Here is a 26,229-nt window from a genome sequence, read left to right on the forward strand (position 1 = left end):
GAGTCGGTCTACTAATCTTGGACGTGATGCCCATATAATGATCGCTGCCTGGATATCGTCATGAGTATTTGAAGTTCTATCAATTGCCCAACAGTAACTTGTTATTCCACCCTATGCTATTTTTCTCGAGAGAAGACACTACTGAAACCTACAGCCCCGGGGTCTCTTCTTTAATATATTTGCCTTTGCGATCTATTTTCATTTGCTTTTATTTTCAGATCTATTAGACCAAAAATACAAAAATACCTTGCTGCAATTTTTAGTAATTTATTTTATCTCATGTTCCCGCGAGATCTATTTATCCAATATACTACAATTTTACCTATCTTTTTACCCGTGAGGGATTGACAACCCCTCTCTTACATCGGGTTGCAAGTATTTGTTCTTTGTGTGCACGAGCTGTTTACGTGGTGTCTCGTGGTTCTCCTACTGGCTCGATAACCTTGGACTCATCCCTGAGGGAAATACCTACCATTGTTGTGCTGCATCATCCCTTCCTCTTTGGGGAAATACCGCGTAGTTCAAGCAAACATCAAAAGGAATTTTTGCCGCCGTTGCTGGGGAGGATCAAGTCAAGATAGTCTATCGGCCATGTGCCAATTTCTGGCGCCATTGCCGGGGAGACATCATCATCATCAACTAGGTTCCTAATCACAAATCTCATCTCCTAGCAATTTACATTATTTGCCATTTGCCTCTCGTTTTCATCTCCCCCACTTCGTAAAAATTTGTCGTTTTATTCGCCCTCTTTCTCACCAGATCCCTTGTTTGCTATCTCTACTTGTGTTACCATGTGCCTTCTATTTGCTTGCATCTTCGCTTGCTAAAAATCTATTGATATGTGTCGGTGCAACAGAGCCTGGGTATGTTGCCCTGACTTTGCACAGGCACGGGAACAAGATCATGGCCTTAGACCGATCCAGAGTGCAAGAGATCAAGATCTTCAAATTACCAGCATGGAGAACGAGGAGACAAAGATCAAGACAGAGAAGCCAGGTACCACCAGGAGAAGAACCTCCCTTGTCGGGCAAAAGGACTTGACAAGGGCAGGGCCACCCCAGAAGGAAGCAACCGAAGCGTCCCGGCAGGGCCTACCGGTACTCACTGGGGCAAGGAACACGTCCTCAACCCCCCCCCCCACACAACCCATGTCGTGGATCAGTGCGGTGTCAAGCCGCAAAGCGATTAAGTGGCAGCCATTCCCCACATGGCAGCCCATTGCTACCAGAAAACCTACGGAGGACACCCGTCCTCTATGACGTGTCAGACAAGCAGGCATGGAGTTGGCAGAGTAAGCCCAGCTAGGCTTGCCAGGCAAGCAACGATGCGATGTTGAGCGGTGCATTTAATGCACCCTGTCAGCCTGCAGAGTTAGGTATGATAGCACTATTCGCTATCTTATCAGTGTCTAATGACTGATTTGCCACTGTGGTGACCCATTAACCTATAAAAGGAGGCCCATGGCAACGGTAGAAGGGTGTAGAGGGTTGGAAAGTTGATCAGGCCCTCACGAGGCTAGATGCCCGTACATAGCATAGGCCACTACCGCCCCTGCCGGGCAAGTGTACTACGTTCCACCAGCACTCTCCCACCATCAATCCACCAAAGCAGGAGTAGGGTTTTACGCCTCACAGTGGCCCGAACCTAGGTAAAATTTCTCGTGTGTTGCTTGCCGCACTGCCCCCACGCTCCTCTGCTCTTTGTGCAACGCGATGTCCCCCGTGCCGAACCAACAAGGGGCCGTTTGGTCCCATAGGTGGTCGTGGTTTCCCACAACATCTTTGGCGCACCAGGTAGGGGTACCACTGGTGCGAACCTGAAAGCGTGCGTAGCATGTCATCTTCATCACCATCTTCCTCTTCGACGGAGCCGTCAGCCATGACGCCCAAGAAGAAGTCTGGTGTTTCGGTCCACCATCCACCTCGAGTGCTCCACCACCCGCAGCTGCCAACGCTGGGAAGGTGCGGAGGCACGCGAGGAGGTGGATGCCGTTGGGGTGTGGTTGGAGCGCGCGGCGCCATCACCACTTCCCCCGCGGCCAAAGGGAGGCTTGGAACACCAGAGGAGAGTAACACCAACAACACTCCGATGGCCACGCTCCGCTCTCCAACGAGCACAGCCGTAGTGATGGCGCTCAGTCTGGGGTGAACCGCCGCCCTCCGGATGCACCTGTCACAGGAGCGACCGCTGCGCGTGCGCTTTCCCCTGGGTGAGTCGAGCAAGCCGCTGCGCCCAACGTAGCCGCTGGCCCTCAGGCGCCTTTGCCACGCCTCCATGCCATCCAAGTGGCTGCTCCAAAATGGCAGGGGCACAGCGCTGTCACCGCTGGCACCGTTAGGAGCCGAGCGATGGTGCGATCTGCATCATCATCACCCATGCCGAGCACGACTACAGAGGCGATGGTGCGGGCTTAGCTGCTACTCAGGTTCCCACCAGCACCTGAGCAGATGGACGAGTGGCATGCCACCATCCAGAGCCCACTCGGCTTCGGCGAAGCTGGGGGCTCATAGCAAGCTGGCCCGCCATGACCTCTCCAAGCGACGACGACAGCTTGTGCTGCTTGTCGTACGGATAGTGCCACCCTCATAGGTGTAGTCCCCTCCACGGCAACCAGCACGAGCTCAACATTACCAAGAACCTGATGATGTCTCGATGGCTCTTCTGATCCTCGATCACGCCCAGATCGACGGCCAGCCCTGGAGGGCCGACCGAGGGAGGACGCGCTCGTCATCGATGAGCCACGCCACGGCGACCCCCGCCGGAACAATGGGAGCAACGGTCCTAACGTTGACGAGCCCACGCCTGATAATGGTGGGTGCCTGCCTTTCGAGGTTGGGTGCCCTGCCTTTACTCGTGAGTGCGGCAAGTCCATTGGCCATCCATCCGCACATTCAAGTCGGAGATACCTGAGAAGTATGGTGGGAGACTCAACCCAGCAGAGTTCCTAAGCATCTACACCATCGCCATCCAAGCTGCCGAGGGGAGGGATGAGAAGGTATTCGCCAACTACTTTCCTTTCGCTATCAAATCCAATGTGAGGTCTTGGTTGATGCATCTACCAGAGAACTACATCTCTTCTTGGGTTGACCTTTGCTATAAGTTCATTGGCGCCTTCACTGGCGGCCATCAAGAGCCAGGCCGACCCAGCGATTTGCAGCTTCTCCAACAGAAAGAAGGAGAGATGCTCCGAAAGTACTTGCAGAGGTTCAGAAGAGTCCACAGGAGCATCCCAAACATCCATCTGGTAGCTGTGATAGCCACTTTCCAGTCCAAATATGCACAACCGCAAGATTCGCGCCAAGATGAACGTGCGGTTGCCCAAGACTGTGAAGGAGCTATACACCCTAGTGAATAAGTGTGCTCCGATGGAGGAGGGGAGGAAGTTGCCTGGAGAAGAGGATTGCATCAATATGGATTTAGAAGATGATGATGAGTCCACCATCAGAAGAAGAGCGAGAAGCGCAATAAGAGGCCCAATATAAGGTGGTAATGACTGTTGAAGGATCGGGCACCCCTAGTACCTGGAAGACCGCCAAGGCTGAGGTACCCGGCAAGGAGGATGCCGTTTGCGCTGATTGCTGGGAAGCTGCGGCTGCCGGGAAGGGCGATGGGCCATACTGCAAGATCCATCGGGCCAAGGGCCATGACCTTCAAGAGTGCTATCAGGTTGAGTAGTTGGTCAAGAGACAGAGAGCTGAGTATGAGAAGCGTGACAAGGACAAATGTCATAATGCTGCTGGCGGCAAGAGCCGAGGTGGTGAAGCAAATCGCTCCGGCAGACCCTTTGGAGCAAAGGAAAACCCTCGAGGGGTCAGGTGAAGGAAGCTTATCATGATGAGATTGATGGAGGGGCTGAAGATGAAACCAGCGAGCGAGAGTTTCAGAAGTCCACTGATGCCATGTGCATTGATGTGGGTGCATCCTTGCACTACTCTCACCGCCAACTCAAATGGTGGGTGCGTGAGGTCAATGCCATCGAACCAACACCAGCGGCCCGGAAACCGCTCAAATGGTTAAGCACGCCCATCATCTCTGACAAAGAGGATCATCCTGACCATACCACTGCGGTAGAATGCTTGCCACTGTTGGTCTCACCAACAATTCGCAACCTCAAGGTCACTAAGATATTGGTGGACGGTGGGGCTGGGTAGAATCTGATTTCCCCAAAGGTCATCAACAGACTTCAGATACCAGAAGAAGAGTTAGAGATCATCGACACGTTTCAAGGAGTTAATCCCAGCAGGAGTCATCCTAAGGGAAAGATCACGTTGCCCGTGACATTTGGAGGTGAATTGAACTATCGGACAGAAAAGATTGTGTTTGATGTGCTCGACCTCCCCTTGCCGTACAATGGGGTTCTTGGTCGACCGGCCCTGGCCAAGTTCATGGCGGCATCTCACTATGCCTACAATACCCTGAAGATGCCTGGGCTGCTCGGAATCATCTCTATCCCATCATATGAGAAGGACGCAATCATTTGCGTAGGCAAGATGTACTAGGACGCAGTCGCGGCAGAGGCAATGACAATAGCAGTTCCCGTCAAGGAAAGCAGAGGAAAGGAGAAGGATAGCAGGGACACCGGCAAGGAATCTGGGAAGCGTGCCTCTTCAGAGTGCACTGCAGTTGTTGATGATTTGCCGGAGAGGTCCAACAGCAAAAGGACCAAGGTTTTTGCTCCACAGGTGAAGAAGGTCCCGGTAGGGCTGGCTGACGTTGTTGGTACCTTTACCATCAGCGCCACCCTCGATGAAAAATAGGAAAGCACGCTCGTTGCCTTCCTATGGGCGAATATCGATGTGTTTGCATGGCAACCATCTGATATCCCCTGTGTTCCCAGGGAGGTAATCGAGCACCACCTTTCTATTTGCCCACACGCCAGACATGTTAAACAAAAAGTACGGAAGCAGGCCTTGGAGAGGCAACAGTTTATTGCAGAAGAGATCAGGAAGCTTCAGGCAGCTGGTTTGGTCAGAGGAGTGGTACATCCCACTTGGCTAGCAAACCCAGTGGTAGTCTAGAAGGCTAACGGGAAGTGGAGACATTGCATAGATTTCACAGATCTCAACAAAGCTTGCCCGAAGGACCCATTTCCCTTGCTGCACATCAATCAGATTGTGGATTCCACTTCAGGTTGCAATTTGCTTTCCTTTCTCGATACATATTCTGGATATCACTAGATCTTCATGTCCAAAGAAGATGAAGAAAAGACCTCGTTCATCACCCCGTGTGGTACGTACTACTTTATCCGCATGCCATTCAGATTAAAGAGTGCTGGGTCTACTTTTACAAGGGCAGTCCAGATTGGTTTTGAACCTCAGCTACACAGAAACATTGAAGCTAATATGGATGACATTGTGGACAAAACTAAGGACAGAGCAACTCTTATCCAGGATTTGGAGGAGACATTTGCAAATCTGCACAAGATCTACTTGAAGCTTAACCTAGAGAAGTGTGTGTTTGGCATTCCCTCTGGCAAGCTGCTTGGGTTCTTTGTGTCCCACAAGGGGATCAAAGCTAATCCCAACAAGATCAAGGCCATTGAGCAGATCCAAGTGCCAAGGACAATTAAATATGTGAGGCGCCTGATGGGATGCGTTGCAGCGCTAAGTAGATTCATTTCCAAGTCTGTTGAGCGCGCCCTGTCGTTCTTCAAAATCTTGAAGAAGGCGGGGACCATGAACTGGACCCCGGAAGCAGATGCAACCCTGCAAGAGTTGAAGGCATATTTATCTTCTGTGCCTACCCTAGTCTCCCCCAAACCACAGGAGCTGTTGTCGTTGTACTTGGCAGCAGCCAACCAAGTGTTTAGTGCGGACTTGGTGACGCAACGGGAAGTGGACGCGGAAGAGAAAACGCAGGCCCGACAGAGTCAAGTGGAGATCAAGACAAAAGTGAGCACGATAGCATTGACAACCCCAAGGACATGGCAAGGAAGAAAGTGGTGCAACGCCCAGTGTACTTTGTCAACTCCCTGTTATAGGGGGCTCGATCGAGGTACTCTGGCGTGCAAAAATTGATATTTGGCCTCATCATGGCCTCAAGGAAATTGCGCCACTACTTCCAAGCCCATGAGATTACGATTGTCACACACTTCCCTTTGCAAAGGATACTCCGGAACCCTGAGGCTACTGGCGGAATAGTGGAATGGGATTTGGGGTTGTCTAGTTTCGGTCTGAAGTTTGAGAGCACATCAACAATCCAGAGCAGGGCGTTGCCAGACTTTATTGTGGAATGGACGCCAAGCCCTGATGAGGAAGTGATAGAGACAATTACCCCCCGGCAAGGAGGCATCCCAAGAATGGATCATGTATTTTCATGGTACCTTTTACCTACAAGGTGTAGGGGCTGGCATCCTTCTTGTCACACCCTTAGGGGAGCACTTGACGTACGTCGTCCAAATGCATTCTGCCCAGGAAGAGGCTACCAACAATACAATAGAGTATGAAGGGCTCCTTGCCAGGCTCAGAATTGATGTAGAATTGGGAATTAAGAGGCTGATTATTCGAGGAGATTCATAGCTTGTGGTGAGACAAGTCAACAAAGATTATCAAGGTCATTGATGGAGGCATACGTCGAGGACGTGATAAGATTGGAGGAGCACTTTGACGGATTGCAAACAGAGCATGTACCCCGTGCGGAAAATAGCATGGATGATTATCTGTCAAAGCGTGCTACACAAAAGCTTCATGTGGAACCAGGAACTTTTGTTCTCCATCTTACTCAACCCTCTATATGCCCATCAATGATGGCGCAGAAGATGAGAAAGATGGACTCCCGTAAGCTTCTCCCGGTAGAGCCTCGCGCTCCTGACAGGGACCCTGCTAGAAACTCACAACTTGCCGGCCCGCACCCTCCTGCCGGGACCACGGTTCCCGCAGATGAGGAGTGTGCCCCCGCAGTTGAGGAGGTGCCGCTAGTCCTCGTTGCTGAGCCTCAGGCTCTAACTTGGGCAAGGTACATAGTCCACTTTGTCCAAACCGGAGAACTCCCCAACGACCAAGATGAGGCTGAAAGAGTAGCCCGAAGGGCCAGTATGTACCAGTTTGTTGATGACACTCTATACAGAAGGAGGCCCAACGGTGTGAAATTGTAGTGCATCTATCAGGAAGAAGGAAAGGAACTACTGGCTAAGATACACAGAGGCATGTGTGGCTCCCACATTGGATCAAGGGCATTAGTTCAGAAAGCATTCCATCAAAGATTTTATTGTGCGACTCCCACATGCGGTCGAGCTAGTCACGAAATGTGAAGCCTACCAGTTCCATTCCAAGAATATCCACCAGCCTGCCCAAGCTCGACTTATCATGGACATTTTTGGTCTGGGGGCTCGATATCCTCGACCCCTTCCCCCGAGCAATCGAGGGCTTTGAATTCTTGTTCGTTGCCATCGAAAAGTTTACAAAGTGGATGGAAGTGACTCTCGTGAGAAAGGTGACTGCTCAATCAGCTATCAAATTCTTGAAAGAACTGGTGTGCCATTTTGGAGTTCCGGCAAGGATTATCACCGACAACAATACCCAGTTCACGAGCAGCTCCTTCATGCAATATGTTCGCACCCTCGGAAGCAAGATCTCATTCGCCTCTGTGGCTCACCCCAGAAGCAATGGACGAGCTGAAAGGGTGAACGCTGAAGTGCTGCGAGGCCTCAAAACAAGAACCTTTGATATGCTGAAGAAGCACGGCAGGCGGTGGATTGATGAGCTGCTGGTAGTCCTCTGGTCCCTCATAACAACACTATATCGGGCTACCGGGAAGACTCCATTTTCCCCGGTCTATGGGGCAAAAGCAGTTATCCTCATGGAACTCATTTACGGGTCGCCTCGAGTGCTTGCCTATGATGAAGTAGTGCAAGATCAGCACTGGCATGACGATTGTGCTACTTGAGGAGAACCGTCCCCGGGCTGCTACGCATGTTGCACGCTATTAGGAGGCCCTGCGTCGCTATCATAGCCGCAGGGTTCCTGCTCAGTGTTTTGAGGAAGGCGACCTTGTCCTTAGGCATGTTCAGTCACCCAAGGGTACAAACAAGTTGACGTCAAAATGGGAAGGACCTTACCGGGTAGTGCGAGTCACCAGACCTGGCGCAGTCCGTCTGGAGACCAGAGATGGCATTCAATTGCAATACTCATGGAATATTGAGCATCTCTGCAAGTTTTACCCGTAAGGCGCGACTGTCGGGCCCTGCCCGGCAGCCACCCATTTGTACAGGCCTTGCCTCAGTTGCATGTAACCCCTTGTACAAAGCCAGGGTGATGACCTTGTGCAAGAGGGAATAAACAAAACGCTGGGGGCCCCAGATCAACTCGCATGCATGCATAAGCATTCCATGAGCATTTGCATAAGCATTTCATGAGCATTTGCATATGCATATAGATAGGATTGCATCCTGCACCATTCTCATCTGCATAAAGTTACAGGTTCCTGTCATGGACTTGGGTTTTACAGGAAGATGAGAAGATGGACCAGCGGTACGATCCCCGGCAAGCCAAACAGATAAGTTCTACCTCTTGTCCATAAGTGTTTTGTAAGCTCAAACTTGTGCATAGGAAAGCTCCGCCACTCTTCGAAGCTTGGGTGCTCCTACCTTTGGCCATAATGTTGCTTCAGCCTAGATGGTCGTAGTGGACTTTTGCTGAGAAAGAGTTGGCGGGGGCTGGCCCCTCTATTCTTTGCCCAGCAGACCCGGTCTCCGGCAACAAAGTATAAAAAGGGTGCCGACAGGATAGCCTGCCGGGAAAAACTTGTTTATTTAGCTAAAGAGGCACCTCTCCTCTGCATGGACGCACACATGCACAAGTTCCCAACAAGGCTTGTCTTTTTCATTAATATGCAGTTCATACAAGTACAATCCTTACAGAACACATACATGGACTCGAGTGGTTACATTATTTGAATTAAAATTAGGTAGATGCCTACAAATTTAATATTGAAGAAAGATAAGTGCCCCATGATCGTTTTCCCTCCCCTAGGCTCTACGGAGAAAGAAGGAGAAAGAGGCGCGTATCGAAAGGTACCGTTTCTGCCCCTTTTTATAGACGGGCGGGGGGGCTGGCCTCTCATCCCAAGGACACCCGCCCCGCTCATCCAATACGGCCTCCCCTCCCATCCAGAGGCACAGGGAATCAGGGCCGACCCACTGCTCCAACCAGTGACACCTGATTTCCCACCAAGGCACTAACGCTCGTGACCTCCACATCCATCACCTACCCTTCCTAAGGCATGGAGGACACATGGAGGATGAACCCGAAGCATGAAAGCAAGTGGGATGGTAGTTTCCACCCCATGATCGTGGGATGCGAGCACCATCCAGGCCCCGATCTGAGCTTTTTGGGTAACGTGACGCACGACGCGCAGGAAAACCATAAACTGGCCCGGACCCAAGATTAATGAAGAAACAAAGAAGGCATGAAGAGGCTGACCTCTTGAGCACCCCTGCCTATGCACTTATTAGGGCCTACCCCGACGACGCCTGGCAGTGCGATCAGGGCAGGCCCGGGGGCTTCTGTCAGTGCAACAGACCCTGGCTATGTTGCCCTGACTTTGCACAGGCACGGGAACAAGATCATGGCCTCAGACCGAGCCAGAGTGCAAGAGATCAAGATCTTCAAAGGACCAGCATGGAGAACGAGGAGACCAAGATCAAGCGAGGGAAGCCAGGTACCACCAAGAGAAGAACCTTCCTTGCCGGGCAAAAGGACTTGACAAGGGCAGGGACACCCCCGGAAGGAAGCAACCGAAGCGTCCCGGCAGGGCCTGCCGGGACTCGCCGGGGCAAGGAGCACGTCATCAACTGCCCCCCCCCCCCCATGACCCACGTCATGGATCAGTGCGGTGTCAAGCCGCAAAGAGATTAAGTGGCAGCCATTCGCCACATGGCAGCCCCTTTCTACCAGAAAACCTACGGATGACACCCGTCCAATGATGTGTTAGACAAGCAGGCATGGAGTTGGCAGAGTAAGCCCGGCAAGGCTTGCCAGGCAGGCATCGATGCGACGTTGAGCGGCGCATTTAATGCGCCCTATCAGCCTGCTGAGTTAGGTACGATAGCACTATTTGTTATCTTATCAGTGTCTAATGACCGATTTGCCACTATGGTGACCCCTTAACCTATTAAAGGAGGCCCATGGCAACGGTAGAAGGGGTTAGAGGGTTGGAAACTTGATCAGGCCCTCGCGAGGCTAGATGCCCATACGTAGTATAGGCCACTGTCGCCCCTGCCGGGCAAGTGTACTACGTTCCACCACCACTCTCCCACATCAGTCCATCAAAGCAGGAGTAGGGTTTTACGCCTCACGGCAGCCCGAACCTAGGTATAATTGCTCGTGTGTTGCTTTTCGCGCTGCCCCAACGCTCCTCTGCTCTTTGTGAAACGCGACGTCCCCCCTGCCGAACCAGCAAGGGGCCGTTTGGTCCCATAGGTGGTCGTGGTTTCCCGTGACAATATGGATCCTCATCCACTTGCTAATCTTTTCAAAAGATCCAATTATGATGATCCAATTGCTAGTGAATTGAGTTCACTAGATTATCTTTATGAAGTTTTGCTTGAGATTCATGAATCTGATTTTTTTGATGAAGTGTTAAACGGAGGAATTAATAAAGTGATTCATGATAGCTCCTTGATTGAAAAGCATGACTGCAATGATGTTATTATATATTCTATTAATGTCAATTGTGTTAGTGATATGCAAAACCCCAAGCTTGGGGATGCTTGTTATGTTATGTCCACTACTTACTGCAATGATCATGATTGGGGTGAAAATGATTCTTATGATCTGGAAAGTTTATTTGAGCCTCATGATGAATATGTTACTGATAATAATTTTCGCAATAGTATTGAAAGTGGGTTTGGAAGAGTGTCAACTTTAGCTGAAAATAATCCCACATGTTTGGAGAGTGTTTAACCTTGTGAAATTTTTGATAAAAGTGGGCTCGGAGAGGTCATGACTTTACTTGATGATAATCCCACTATTTTGGAAGAGTGTCAACTTTGCATGCATTTGGATCGTGAAGAGAATATTTTATGTGACGGTTATATTGTTGACTTTGATTATGGTGCTACATGGAATTATTATGAGAGAGGAAAATATGGTTTTAGAAATTTTCATGTTACTAAGTTACCTATCGTTATGTTGAGATTGTCAATGTTTTGTTCCTCTCCTTTGCATATGCTAGATATTTCTTATCTTGATAATTTGTTTCCTTATAAAATCCCTATGCATAGGAAGCATGTTAGACTTAAATGTGTTTGCCACATGGTTTATTATGCTCTCTTTGTGTTACAATTATTATGTTTCATGAGAGCATCAATAAAATCTTAAGCATGTCTTGAAGGCTATAAAAGAAAGAGCTTGTTGTGAGGCAACCCAATGAATACAATTTATTTTTGCCTTTTTATTTCTGTACCTGAGTGGTTGCACAATTATGCCTCTATTATGATTGTGTTTTTGTTGTTTAAATTAGTGTTTCTGCCAAGCAAAGCCTTTGGGATGATTTGGGTGAGAGTTGATTTGATCTTGCTGCAAAACAGAAACTTTTGCACTCATGAAAAAATTTCCCATTTTTAACATAAGAGTGCTTTTGAGTTGATTATTTTTTCAGAAGATTTATAAACAAATTGCTCACGTTGTCCTAATTTTTCAGAATTTTTAGAGTTATAGAAGTATTCAAAATATCCAGATTGCTACAGACTGTTTTATTTTTGATAGATTCTGTTTTCTTTGCGTTGTGTGCTTGTTTTGATGATTCTATGGGTTTCTTCGAAGAGTTTTTGCCATAGGAAAGTTGGAATGCAGTAGATATAATGCAAAAATAAAATATGAATGGATTTTCAACAGTACTTATAGTAGTGGTTTGCTTTCTTATACTAACGGATCTCACAAAGGTTTTGTTGAGTTTTGTGTGATTGAAGTTTTCAAGTTTTGGGTGATATTACGATGGATGAAGGAATACGGATTAGCAAAAGGCTAAGCTTGGGGATGCCCGAGGCAACCCAAAATAATATTCAAGAAGTAGCAAGCAACTAAGCTTGGGGATGCCCCCGAGTGGCATCCCCTCTTTCTTCTAACAACCATCGGTATTTTACTTGGAGCTATATTTTTATTCGTCACATATTATCATTTTTGCTTGGAGCGTATTGTATGATTATGAGTCTTTGTTTGTCTTTATTTGTGTTTTAAGTCTTGAATCCTTGCTGGACACACCTTTTTGAGAGAGCCAAAAATTATGTTATGCTTGCTCCTATGCTTCACTTAAATTTTTAGAGCCATGGAATTGCTCTAGTGCTTCACTTATATCTTTATGAGCACGGTGTGCTTTGTTATTTTTGAAGAAATGCTCTCATGCTTCACTTAGATTTATTTGGGAGTTAGTAGTTTTTTTAAGATATTCTCTCTTGCTTCACTTAAAATATTTTGAGAGAAAGAAATACTATGCTCATGTTCTTCACTTATATTTGGTTGAGCTTATTAAAAGCAACATATCAAATTAGTCCCAAAGTGATAGATATCCAAGGAGGATATAATAAAAACTTTCATGAAGATCATTGGACAAAATAAACTTGGTTCTTTGTAATGGTTTTGATATATGATGATACGATATGTGAGTCATGTTGATGAGTAATTATGCTTTAGTAAGAATATTGGTGTTAAGGTTTGTGATTCCCTATGCAAGCATGAAAGTCAAAAGTTATGCAATGAAATTACATCCTACTTGTGGTGCATTATTCGGTGTTAGTTATGCTTAATGCTTGCTTACGAGATTTTTTGTTTCTTGGTTGGATGCTTCTCAATCTTTTTTCTAGCCTTCATTTGCACTAAGTATGATCACTACTTGTGCATCCAAAACCCTTTAAACCAATTTTACCATATGAGTCCACTAAACCTACCTATATGCGGTATTTCCGTGCCATTCTAAGCAAATTTGCATGTGCCATCTCTAATTTTCAAAATAAATTTATCTTTTGTATCCTTGTACCCCTCCCGAGGCGGTGAGGGGTGGCCGATATTTTCCATGCTAGATGTGTTATTCTCACGATGAGTGTTTATTCACTTGTCAATGCACGAGAGTACGGCAAAGGTATTAGAGATGCCCATTCCTGAAATGAAAAATGAATTTACTTTATGTTGTCAAATAATAAATTCCTTGGAAAGTGTTGGCATGGAGGGCACCCGCGGATATGGTTAGCCATGTAAAGTGAAAGTATGGTGGAAAAAGGAATAAACTTTATTTTCTATTTGGGAACCGCCTATGATATATCTAGCATGGAAGTGTTGGGAACACTAAGTCGTTTCCGTTGGTGGGAAAAGTATGCCTCCCAAAATGTTTTTATCTCTCAATTTTTGCTTTGATCTCTAGCACCTCTAAAGTTCCTACTTCCCTCTGCGAAGGTCCTTTCTTTTACTTTGTACAATTTTTATTTTTACTTGAGTCTCCATCTTCTCTTATAAAGCACCAACTAAGGGGCACTATGATCGTACTTGAGCATTGGGTATAGCTAGTATTCGAGTGTGTTTCATGAATTGATCAATGATTGAGCATAATGGGGTAGGGATAACTTGCTTTAGTGTTGATATTTTGAAAGATAGGGTTGCTTTCTGATATGCTTGACTATTAAAGTTTTCATGTCAAACCTAGACTATTGCTTTGAACCATATAAAAGTCCAAATGTCCATGCTACAAAGAAAAGAATATGTGATGAATATGTTAGGCAACATTCCACATCAAAAATTCTGTTTTTATCATTTACCTACTCGAGGACGACTAGGAATTAAGCTTGGGGACGCTGATACTTCTCCAACGTATCTATAATATTTTATTGTTCCATGCTGTTATATTATCATTCTTGGATGTTTTACAATCATTTTATATCATTTTTGGTACTAACCTATTGACATAGTGCCCAGTGCTAGTTGTTGTTTTCTGCTTGTTTTTTACATCGCAGGAAATCAATACCAAACTGAGTCCAAATGCATCAAAACTTTTTGTGGATTTTTTCTATACCAGAAGACACAAGATGGGTCGAAGAAGTACCAGAGGGGTGCCCTGAGGGGGGCACAACCCACCTAGGCGCGCCTGGGGCCCAGGTGCGCCCAGGTGGGTTATGCCACCTCTGTGGCCTCCCGCACTACCTCTTTGCTCTATAAATACCCCAACATTCCAGAAACCCTAGGGGAGTCGACGAAAATCAATTCCAGCCGCCGCAAGTTCCAGAACCACCAGATCCAATCTAAACACCATCATGGAAGGGTTCATCATCCTCATTGGTGCCTCTTCGATGATGCGTGAGTAGTTCATTGTAGAACTATGGGTACGTAGTAGGTAGCTAGATGGCTTCCTCTCTCTCTCTCTCTCTCTCTTGATTCTCAATACAATGGTCTCTTGGAGATCCATATGATATAACTCTTTTTGCGGTGTGTTTGTTGGGATCCGATGAACTTTGAATTTATGATCAAATCTATGTTTTTATCCATGAAAGTTATTTGAGTCTTCTTTGATCTCTTATATGCATGATTTCTTATAGCCTTGTATTCTTCTCCGATATTTGGGTTTTCTTTGGCCAACTTTCTCTATTTATCTTGCAATGGGAAGTGGTGCTTTGTGATGGGTTCGATGTTATAGTGCTTGATCTCAGTGACAGAAGGGGAATCGACCCGTATGTATCGTTGCTATTAAGGATAACAAGATGAGGTCTATTTCTACATAAATAGATATTGTCAACATCATGTCATCATTCTTATTGCATTACTCCCTTTTTACAGGAACTTAATACACTAGATGCATATAGGATAGCGGTCGATGTGTGGAGTAATAGTAGTAAATGCAGGCAGGTGTCGGTCTACTAATCTTGGACGTGATGCCTATATAATGATCATTGCCTGGATATCATCATGAGTATTTGAAGTTCTATCAATTGCCCAACAGTAATTTGTTATTCCACCCTATGCTATTTTTCTCGAGAGAAGCCACTAGTGAAACCTACGGCCCCCGTGTCTCTTCTTTAATATATTTGCCTTCGTGATATATTTTTATTTTATTTTATTTTCAGATCTATTAGACCACAAATACAAAAATACCTTGCTGCATTTTTTAGTAATTTATTTTATCTCGCGTTCCCGCAAGATCTATTTATTCAGTCTACTACAATTTTACCTACCTTTTTACCCGTGAGGGATTGACAACCCCTCTCTTATGTCAGGTTGCAAGTATTTGTTCTTTGTGTGCAGGAGCTATTTACGTGGTGTTGCGTGGTTCTCCTATTGGTTCGATAACCTTGGTCTCATCACTAAGGGAAATACCTACCATTGTTGTCCTGCATCATCCCTTCCTCTTTGGGGAAATACCGATGTAGTTCAAGCAAACATCAGCAAGATGCACATGTGTTGAGGACTTTGCAGAAGTAGTAGAGGATTTCGTGGCAATAGAGGGGATTGGAGCTGCCCTTGAAGAAGTTGCCTCAAGGATTTGTCATGAGGGCTTTGGTATTGGCTGTGAGGGCATTGCTGTTGAGGAACTCGGGTTCACAACTGATTTCTTCGGCAATGCCTTCTTACGCTTGCTAGCAGAGGCCTTGATAACCCACACGTATAGGGAATCGCAACAGTTTTCGAGGGTAGAGTATTCAATCCAAATTTATTGATTCGACACAAGGGGAGCCAAAGAATATTCTCAAGTGTTAGCAGCTGAGCTGTCAATTCAACCACACTTGAAATACTTAATATCTGCAGCAAAGTATTTAGTAGCGAAGTAGTATGGAAATAACGGTAAGGGTGACAAAAGTAACAGTAGCAATTTTGTAGTAATCGTAATAGTGGCAACGGAGAAGTAACTAAGCAAAGTTCAATATGTGAAAAGCTCATAGGCAATGGATCAATGATGGATAATTATGTCGGTTACAATTCATCATGCAACAGTTATAACATAGGGTGACACGGAACTAGCTCCAGTTCATCAATGTAATGTAGGCATGTATTCCGAATATAGTCATACGTGCTTACGGAAAAGAACTTGCATGACATCTTTTGTCCTACCCTCCCGTGGCAGCGGGGTCCTATTGGAAACTAAGGGATATTAAGGCCTCCTTTTAATAAAGTACAGGACAAAAGCATTAACACTTATTGAATACATGAACTCCTCAAACTACGGTCATTACCGGGAGTGGTCCCGATTATTGTCACTTCGGGGTTGCCGGATCAGAACACGTAGTAGGTGACTATTGACTTGCAAGATAGGATCAAGAACTCACATATATTCATGAAAGAATAATAGGTTCAGATCTGAAATCATGGCACTCGGGCCCTAGTTACAAGCATTAAGCATGGCAAAGTCATAGCAACATCGATCTTAGAACATAGTGGATACTAGGGACCAAACCCTAACAAAACTAACTTGATTACATGGTAAATCTCATCCAACCCATCACTGTTGAGCAAGCCTACGATGGGATTACTCACGCACGGCGGCGAGCATCATGAAATTGGTGATGGAGGATGGTTGATCATGATGATGGTAATGGATTCCCCTCTCTGGAGCCCCGAACGGACTCCAGATCAGCCCTCCCGCGGAAGATTAGGGCTTGGCAGCAGCTCCGTATCGTAAAACGCAATGAATCCTTCTCTCTCATTTTTTTCTACCCGAAAGTGAATATATGGAATTGGAGTTGAGGTCGGTGGTGGTCTAGGGGGCCCACGAAGCAGGGGGCGCGCCCCAGGGGGCGCCCTGCACCCTTGTGGACAGGGTGTGGGCCCCCTTACACTAATTCTTTCGCCAATATTTTTTATTAATTCCAAAACGTGTCTTCGTGGATTTTCAGGTCATTCAGAGAACTTTTATTTCTGGACAAAAATAGCACCCTGGCAATTCTGCTAAAAACAGCGTCAGTCCGGGTTAGTTCCATTCAAATCATGCAAGTTAGAGTCCAAAAGAAGGGCAAAAGTGTTTGGAAAAGTAGATACGTTGGAGATGTATCAACTCCCCCAAGCTTAAACCTTTGCTTGTCCTCAAGCAATTCAGTTGACAAACTGAAAGTGATAAAGAAAAACTTTTACAAACTCTGGTTGATCTTGTTATTGCAAATATGTAAAGCCAGCATTCAAGTTTTTAGCAAAGATTATGAACTAACCATATTCACAATAACATGTGGGTCTCACATTTACTCATATCAATGGCATAATCAACTAGCGAGCAATAATGATAAATCTCGGAGGACAACACTTTCTCAAAACAATCATAATATAATATAACAATATGGTAGCTCGGTAGCCCTTTTTGAGACCGCAAAACATAAATGAAGAGCACCGCTAAAGATCAAGGTCTGACTAAACATTGTAATTCATGGCAAAAGAGATCCAGTCATAGTCATACTCAATGTAAATTAATAGCAATGCATGCAAATGATAGCGGTGCTCTCGGACTGGTACCTTTTTAATAAGAGGATGATGACTCAACATAAAAGTAAATAGATAGGCCCTTCGCAGAGGGAAGAAGGGATTTGTAGAGGTGCCACAGCTTGAGTTTTGAAACAGAGATAAATAATATTTTGAGTGGCATACTTTCATTGTCAACATAAAAACCAAGAGATCTCGATATCTTCCAAGCTATATACATTATAGGCGGTTCCCAAACAGAATGGTAAAGTTTATACTCCCCCACCACCAACGAACATCAATCCATGGCTGGCCCGAAACAACATGTGTCGTCCAACTAACAACAATCCTAGGGGAGTTACCGGCCTTTTTCTCGTGAATGATGAGCGGAGTCCACTCATCATGAGAATAACCCACCTAGCATGGAAGATATAGACACCCTAGTTGATACATGAGCTATTTGAGCATACAAAACAGAATTTCATTTGAGGGTTTAGAGTTTGCCACATACAAATTTACTTGGAACGGCAAGTAAATACCGCATATAGGAAGGTATGGTGGACTCATATGGCATAACTTTGGGCTTTATGGAAGTGGATGCACAAGCAGTATTCGCGCTTAGTACAAGTGAAGGCTAGAAAGAGACTGGGAAGCGACCAACTAGAGAGCGACAACAGTCATGAACATGAATTAAGATTAACCAACAATGAGTGCAAGCATGAGTAGGATATAAATCACCATGAACATGAATATCATGGTGGCTATGTTGATTTCGTTTCAACTACATGCGTGAACATGTGCCAAGTCAAGCCACTCGAATAATTCAAAGGAGGATACCACCCTATCATACCACATCACAACCGCTTTAATAGCATGTTGGCACGCAAGGTAAACCATTATAAGCTCCTAGCTAATTAAGCAATGGCATGAGCAACTATAATTTCTAATTGTCATTGCAAACATGTTTCATTCATAATAGGCTGAATCAGGAACGATGAACTAATCATATTTACAAAAACAAGATAGGTCGAGTTCATAACAGCTTCTCCCATCTCAATCATTTCATCATATATCGTCATTATTGCCTTTCAGTTGCACGACCGAACGGTGTGGATAATAATAATAGTGCACGTGCATTGGACTAAGATGGAATCTATAAATATTTAATTGAAAGGAGAAGACAAGGTAATATGGGTTGTTTATTATATCAACAATAATGCATATGAGAGCCACTCAACATTTTCATCATGGTCTTCTCCTCTTGACCCCCAAAGAAAAGAAAAGAACTAAAACTATTTACACGGGAAAGCTCCCAACAAGCAAAAGAAGAACGGGAAATCTTTTTGGGTTTTCTTTTAATATTACTATACAAGCATGGAAAGTAAACTAGCTAAAGGCTACAACTAATTTTTTTGGTTTTTTCTCAAAGTTTTTCTAACACATAAGAAGAAAGCAAGAAAAGAAATTAAACTAGCATGGATAGTACAATGAAAAAGTATGAGCATCGATAACTAGAATGCGTGTGTGAACACGAATGTTATGTCGGTGAGATATACGTACTCCTCCAAGCTTAGGCTTTTGGCCTAAGTTGATCTATGCACACGGCTGGCCTGGCGGATATCCAAAGTCGTAGTCGGGGTTGTACTGAGATGCAATAGCTACTACCTGGAGAGCTGCTGCTTGGAGGCGAGTTGCCTCCGTCCTCCTCTCATATTCGTTCGCCTCCTCCCTGGTTATAAAATACCTCATTTTTTCCTGAAAGTTAAAGAAAGTAGGAGCAGGGAGAATAACATGGACAATACACCGTCTATCAAAGATTAGTCAGTACTGGAGGAACTGTTCGTTCCTCTCAAGAAACTGATGGCGAACCATAGCACTGTAATCTAGATAAGCAGGTGGCAACTCAATATCATTTCCATTTATGGGTACACCAAGATAATTAGCTACACGAGTTGCATAAATTCCACCAAACAAATCTCCACTTGTACCATTAAGATGCAACCTCCGTGCAACAATGGCCCCCAAGTTATATTGTTTATCACCTAATACGGCACTCTTGAGGACACTAAGATTTCGAACACACATGTGACATACCACATCTTTACCGTTAATGCATCGACCTATAAAGAGAGCAAAATAATGTATGGAAGGGAAATGAATGCTCCCTGTGGTAGCTTGTGTGATTTCTCTAGTTTCTCCCACGGTGATACTAGCAAGAAAGTCTTTATATTCAGATTTGTGAGGTTCACTAACATTGCCCCACTGCGGGATTTTACAAGCAGTATTAAAATTTTCTAGGTCCATGGTGTATGATTTATCATAAAGATCAAATAAAACTGTCTGAGTATTGCGCGTGGATGAAAATTTAAACCTCCTCACAGAGGAATCAGTGAGGTAGTAGTACTGTCGGCACTTATCTGACAGGAAGTCCTCAAGATCAGCATTATGTACAAACGCGTCAAATTCATCCTTGAAGCCTGCTTGGGCCATAACTCTTCCGATGGCCATTCACCAGGCCGCACTTAAGCTTCCCTTGGTGGTTCATCGTCCGACTCACATATCGTGAGCCTTGTTTCTTCCTTCCTTAAATAACCACCTTGGTACATTTTCCTAAACATTTTTATTCTTCTGAAAAAATTCTGAAATTTTTAGTGACTCAAAATAAAAGTGAACCAAACTCAACAAGATTGATAGCAACTACTCCGACAAGTGCCTAGAGGCTATATCATGCATTAAAACTACTTTGGACCATATAAATTTGACATGCAAGCTCAAGAACAGGGTCACCTTAGCAGCAAAAATTTGCAATAAATAAAGCACCAGAACAAAAACTAATTGGACCATTGGAGGAGTCACATACCAAAGAACAATCCCCCAAAGCAGTTTTGTGAATGGAGCTTTGAGCAAGGAGATCAAAAATCGCACCAAAACGAGCTAGAACACGGGTTTGAGCTACGGGATGATTTTATTTAGAGGAAGAAGAAGTGTGTGGGTGCTGGAATAATTGGAGGGGAGCCACGTGGGGCCCACGAGGTAGGGGGCATGCCCCAGGGGGGTGGGCGCGCCCTGTGCCCTCATGGCCAAATGGTGGGCCCCCCTGGTGTGTTCTGAGTGCCAGAAATTCTTAAATATTCTACAAACAATCATACTCCATTTTCAGGGCATTTGGAGAACTTTTATTTTTGGGGTATTTTTTTATTGCATGGATAATTCCGAAAATAGACAGAAAATACTATTTTTGCTTAATTTATTGTAAATAACAGAAAGTAAAAGGAGGGTACAGAGAGTTGTGCTTTCTAACTTCATCCATCTCATGCTCATCAAAAGGAATCCACTACCAAGGTTGATCAAGTCTTGTTAACAAACTTCTTCCGAATAACACGAAACCGGAGAATTTTTGAATAACACTAGGTTACCTCAACGGGGATATGCATGTCCCCAACAATAAGAATCATATCTCTTTTTGACAGTAGGAAGAGGAAATTCAAAACCTCCAACAGTAATCATTGAAATTTTTCCAATACAATGTATACTATGAACTTGAGGTTGTTTCCTCGGAAAGTGTACCATATGCTCATTACCATTAACATGAAAAGTGGCATTGCCTTTGTTGCAGTCAATAACAGCCCCTGCTATATTCAAAAAGGGTCTACCAAGGATGATCGACATACTGTCGTCCTCGGGAATATCAAGAATAACAAAGTCCATTAAAATAGTAACATTCGCAACCACAATAGGCACATCCTCACAATTACTGACGGATATAGTAGTTGATTTATCGGCCATTTGCAAAGAGATTTCAGTAGATGTCAACTTATTCAAATCAAGTCTACGATATAAAGAGAGAGGCATAACACTAATACCGACTCCAAGATCACATGAAGCGGTTTTAACATAGTTTCTTTTAATGCAGCATGGTATAGTTGGTACTCCTGGGTTTCCTAGTTTCTTTGGTACTCCACCCTTAAAAGTATAATTAGCAAGCATGGTGGAAATTTCAGCTTTCGGTATCTTTCTTTTATTTGTAACAATATCTTTCATATACTTAGCATAAGGATTAATTTTAAGCATATTAGTCAAACGCATACGCAAAAAGATAGGACTAATCATTTCAGCAAAGTGCTCAAAATCCTCATCATCCTTTTTCTTTGATGGCTTAGGAGGAAAAGGCATGGGTATGTAAACCCATGGTTCTCTTTCTTTACCGTGCTTCCTAGCAACAAAGTCTCTCTTATCATAATGTTGATTCTTTTATTGTGGGTTATCAAGATCAACAGCAGGTTGAATCTCTACCTCATTATTATTGCTAGGTTGAGCATCAACTTGAACATCATCATTCACATTATCACTAGGTTCATGTTCATTACCAGATTGTGTTTCAGTGTCAGAAATAGAAATATCATTGGGGTTCTCAGGTGTATCAACAACAGGTTCACTAGAAGCATGCAAAGTCCTATCATTTTTCTTTTTCTTTTTGTGACTAGGTGCATCAACATTAGTTCTCTGAGAATCTTGCTCAACTCTCTTAGCATGGCCCTTAGGATACAAAGGTTCCTGAGTCATTCTACCACCTCTGGTCATAACTCTAACAACATTATCATTGTTCTTATTATTTAACTCACTGAGCAAATCATATTGTGCTTTAAGCACTTGTTCTACTTGAGTGGTAACCATGGATGCATGTTTACTAATAAGCTTAAGATCACCTTTAACTCTAGACGTATAATCACTCAAGTGTTCAACCATATAGGCATTACGTTTCAATTATCTACCAAAGTAAGCATTGAAGTCTTCTTATTTAATCATAAAATTGTCAAACTCATCCAAGCATTCACTAGGAGACTTATTATGAGGAATATCACCTTCATCAAATCTATAGAGAGAATTTACCTTTACTACTTGTGTCGGGTTATCAAGACCAGGTATTTCTTCAATGGGTGGTAAATTCTTAACATCTTTAGCTATAATACCCTTTTCTTTCATAGATTTCTTTGCCACTTGCATATCTTCAGGACTGAGAAATAGAATACCCCTTTTCTTCGGAGTTGTCTTAGGAGTTGTTTCAGGAAGTGTCCAATCATTATCATTACTCAATATATTGTTCAATAGAAATTCAGCTTGCTCAACAGTTCTTCCCCTCAAAACACAACCAGCACAACTATCGAGGTGGTCTTCGGAAGCATCAGTTAGTCCATTATAAAAGATATCAAGTATTTCATTTTTCTTGAGAGGATGATCAGGCAAAGCATTAAGTAACCGGAGAAGCCTCCCCCAAGCTTGCGGGAGACCCTCTTCTTCAGTTTGCCCAAAATTATATATTTCCCTTAAAGCAGTTTGTTTCTTATGAGTGGGGAAATATTTAGCAAAGAAGTAATAAATCATATCCTAGGGACTACACACACAACCAGGAGCAAGAGAATTAAACCATATCTTAGCATCACCCTTTAGGGAGAAAGGAAACAATTTAAGGATATAATAATAGCAAAAAAATTCCTCATGAGTAAATAGGGTGGCTATATCGTTCAATTTAGTAAGATGTGCCACAACAGTTTCAGATTCATAGCCATAGAAAGGATCAGATTCCACCTTAGTAATTAACTCAAAATCGATAGAGAATTCGTAATCCTTATTAGTAACACAGATAGGTGAAGTAGCAAAAGCAGGATCATATTTCATCCGAGCATTCAAAGACTTTTCTTTCAGCTTAGCTAACAATTTCCTAAGATCATATCTATCATTGCAAGCAAGAAAGTCTCTAGCAGTTTCTTCATCCATAACATAACCCTCAGGCACAACAGGCAGTGCATATCTATGGGGAGAATCTGCATCATAACGTTCATCAATATTATCAGTTTCAATAATTTCATTCTCTCTAACCCTAGCAAGTTGTTCATTAAGAAATTCACCTAGTGGCACAGTATTATCAAGCAGAGAAGTAGTATCATCATAAGCATCATGCATAGCAGAAGTGACATCATCAATCACATGCAACATATCAGAATCAATAGCAGGTGCAGGTGTAGGTGTCGCAAATTTACTCATGACAGAAGGTGAATCAAGTGCAGAGCTAGATGGCAGTTCCTTACCTCCCCTCGTAGTTGAGGGAAAAATCTTGGTTCATTCATCTTTCAAGTTCCTCATAGTGATCAACAGATATAAATCCCAACTGACTCAAAGAATAGAGCTATGCTCCTTGGCAATGGTGCCAAAAAAGTTCTTGATAACCCACAAGTATAGGGGATCGCAACAGTTTTCGAGGGTAGAGTATTTAACCCAAATTTATTGATTCGACACAAGGGGATCCAAAGAATATTCTCAAGTATTAGCAGCTGAGTTGTCAATTCAACCACACCTGAAAGACTTAATATCTGCAGCAAAGTATTTAGTAGCAAAGTAGTATGGAAATAAAGGTAACGATGGCAAAAGTAACAGTAACTAAGCAAAGTTCAATATGTGAAAAGCTTGTAGGCAATGGATCAATGATGGATAATTATGACGGATGCAATTCATCATGCAAAAGTTATAACATAGGGTGACACAGAACTAGCTCTAGTTCATCAATGTAATGTAGGCATGTATTCCGAGTATAGTCATACGTGCTTATGGAAAAGAACTTGCCTGACATCTTTAGTCCTACCCGCCTATGGCAGCGGGGTCCTATTGGAAACTAAGGGATATTAAGGCCTCCTTTTAATAGAGTACCGAACCAAAGCATTAACACTTAGTGAATACATGAACTCCTCAAACTACGGTCATCACCAGGAGTGGTCCCGATTATTGTCACTCCGGGGTTGCCGGATCATAACACGTAGTAGGTGACTATTGACTTGCAAGATAGGATCAAGAACTCACATATATTCATGAAAACATAAAAGGTTCAGATCTGAAATCATGGCACTCGGGCCCAGTGACAAGCATTAAGCATGGCAAAGTCATAGCAACATCAATCTTAGAACATAGTGGATACTAGGGATCAAACCCTAAGAGAACTAACTCGATTACATGGTAAATCTCATCCAACCGATCAACGTCCAGCAAGCCTACATGGGATTACTCACGCACGGCGGTGAGCCTCATGTAATTAGTGATGGAGGATTGTTGATGATGACGATGGCGACGGATTCCCCTCTCTGGAGCCCCGAACGGACTCCAGATCAGCCCTCCCGAGGAAGATTAGGGCTTGGCGGTGGCTCCGTATCGTATACTGCGATGAATCCTTCTCTCTGATTTTTTTCTCCTTGAAAGTGAATATATGGAGTTGGAGTTGAGGTCGGTGGTGGTCCAGGGGGCCCATGAGGCAGGGGGCCTGCAACCTTGTGGACAGGGAGTGGGCCCTCTTACACTGATTCTTTCACCAATATTTTTTATTATTTCCAAAATGTGTCTCCGTGGATTTCCAAGTCATTCAGAGAGCTTTTATTTTTGCACAAAAATAACACCATGGCAATTCTGCTGAAAACAGCGTCAGTCCGGGTTAGTTCCATTCAAATCATGCAAGTTAGAGTCCAAAACAAGGGTTAAAGTGTTTCAAAAAGTAGAGACGTTGGAGATGTATCAGGCCTCAGCAGCAGCAGAAGAAGAATCTTCATTGAATTTCCTCACTGCTTCTTTTGCAAGTTTGGCCAATTTGGCTTGACGCTTGGCCCATTCTCTGGGAAATTCCTCACCTCTCCTGATGCTTGAGGGATCAACTTCTTGGCCTAGAGCCAATGGAGGTCTTGGAGACGGAGGGTTAATCGCAAATTTCTTCATGTACTTTGAAGTAACATAATGATATTCCCTCCATTCCTTATCCCATCTTCTCTCAATCCTCTGTATGCGCACTTTGCACTGATTCTTATTTTCTTTACCATGAATTGCTTCATCAGGAGTACAGTACCCTGCATATATACCATCAGGGATCTCCAAAGCAGTGTTGCACTCTGGTCTCTTTCCTCCCTTCTGAGGTCATTTACCTTCAGCCATTTTCTTCACTTGAGGAATTTGAACAATTGATGTTTCTGAGGAAGTATGCAATTTATCTTCAAGAAATGTTGCAAATGAGTTAAGTTGATGAGAACCTAGTGATTCAGCAGCAGACATTTGTACCTGTGAATAGAGTATAGTTGCAAAGAATTTGGAGAGGTCATATGCGTCCTCAATTTTTTTTCAAAAGTATCAAGTTTGAGTATTTTGACTAGGGGAGACTATGAAGAATTTCACTAAACATTCTTGACTTAGGTTCCAGAGTTGTATAGATTGAAAATCCACACAACTGAGGAATCTTGAAAAAAACACAGCTTAGAGAAACAAATCAAGGTACAGATGCAACTGGGTGTTTAAGGATTGGGAAGTTGAAGAATAAACACCTTTTGAAGATTTTTTGGAAGACATAAGAATCAAAGTAGGGCAGTAAAATAAGGTTTTAATTACCCTGGATGAAGAACACGAGAAACTAGGAATAGAGATGAAGAAGTTCGTCCATTCAGATCTCACACGCCCTAACTTGGCGGTGAGAGACAGCTATGGCGGCGTTGGAGAGAAGATTTCTGCAGCCGGCACGAGTACAACATCGACAAGGTCAAGGCAGTGAAGCTCTTCCTCACCGGCGACGATGGAATGTAGTGGTGGCACTAGGTCTGAGAGCTCGAGCAAGATGAGGTCGAGCGAAGTAAATGAATTATGGGGAAGGGAGGGGGTATTTATAGCCACAGTGAAAAACTGCCCATCCAAATAATATGGATGAACATGCCCTTGACCCTTGCCATCCTAGTGACATGTGTCACCCACGTACGGAGAAGTGGAGATCGTGTTAATCCTGTAATGGGATGCAGAACGGTTTGAGCGGCAAAAGACGAAAAATTACATATGAATATTTTGAAGTTTCGTT

Source organism: Triticum aestivum, chromosome 5B (assembly GCF_018294505.1).
Source record: "Triticum aestivum cultivar Chinese Spring chromosome 5B, IWGSC CS RefSeq v2.1, whole genome shotgun sequence".
Classification (NCBI taxonomy): Eukaryota; Viridiplantae; Streptophyta; class Magnoliopsida; order Poales; family Poaceae; genus Triticum; species Triticum aestivum.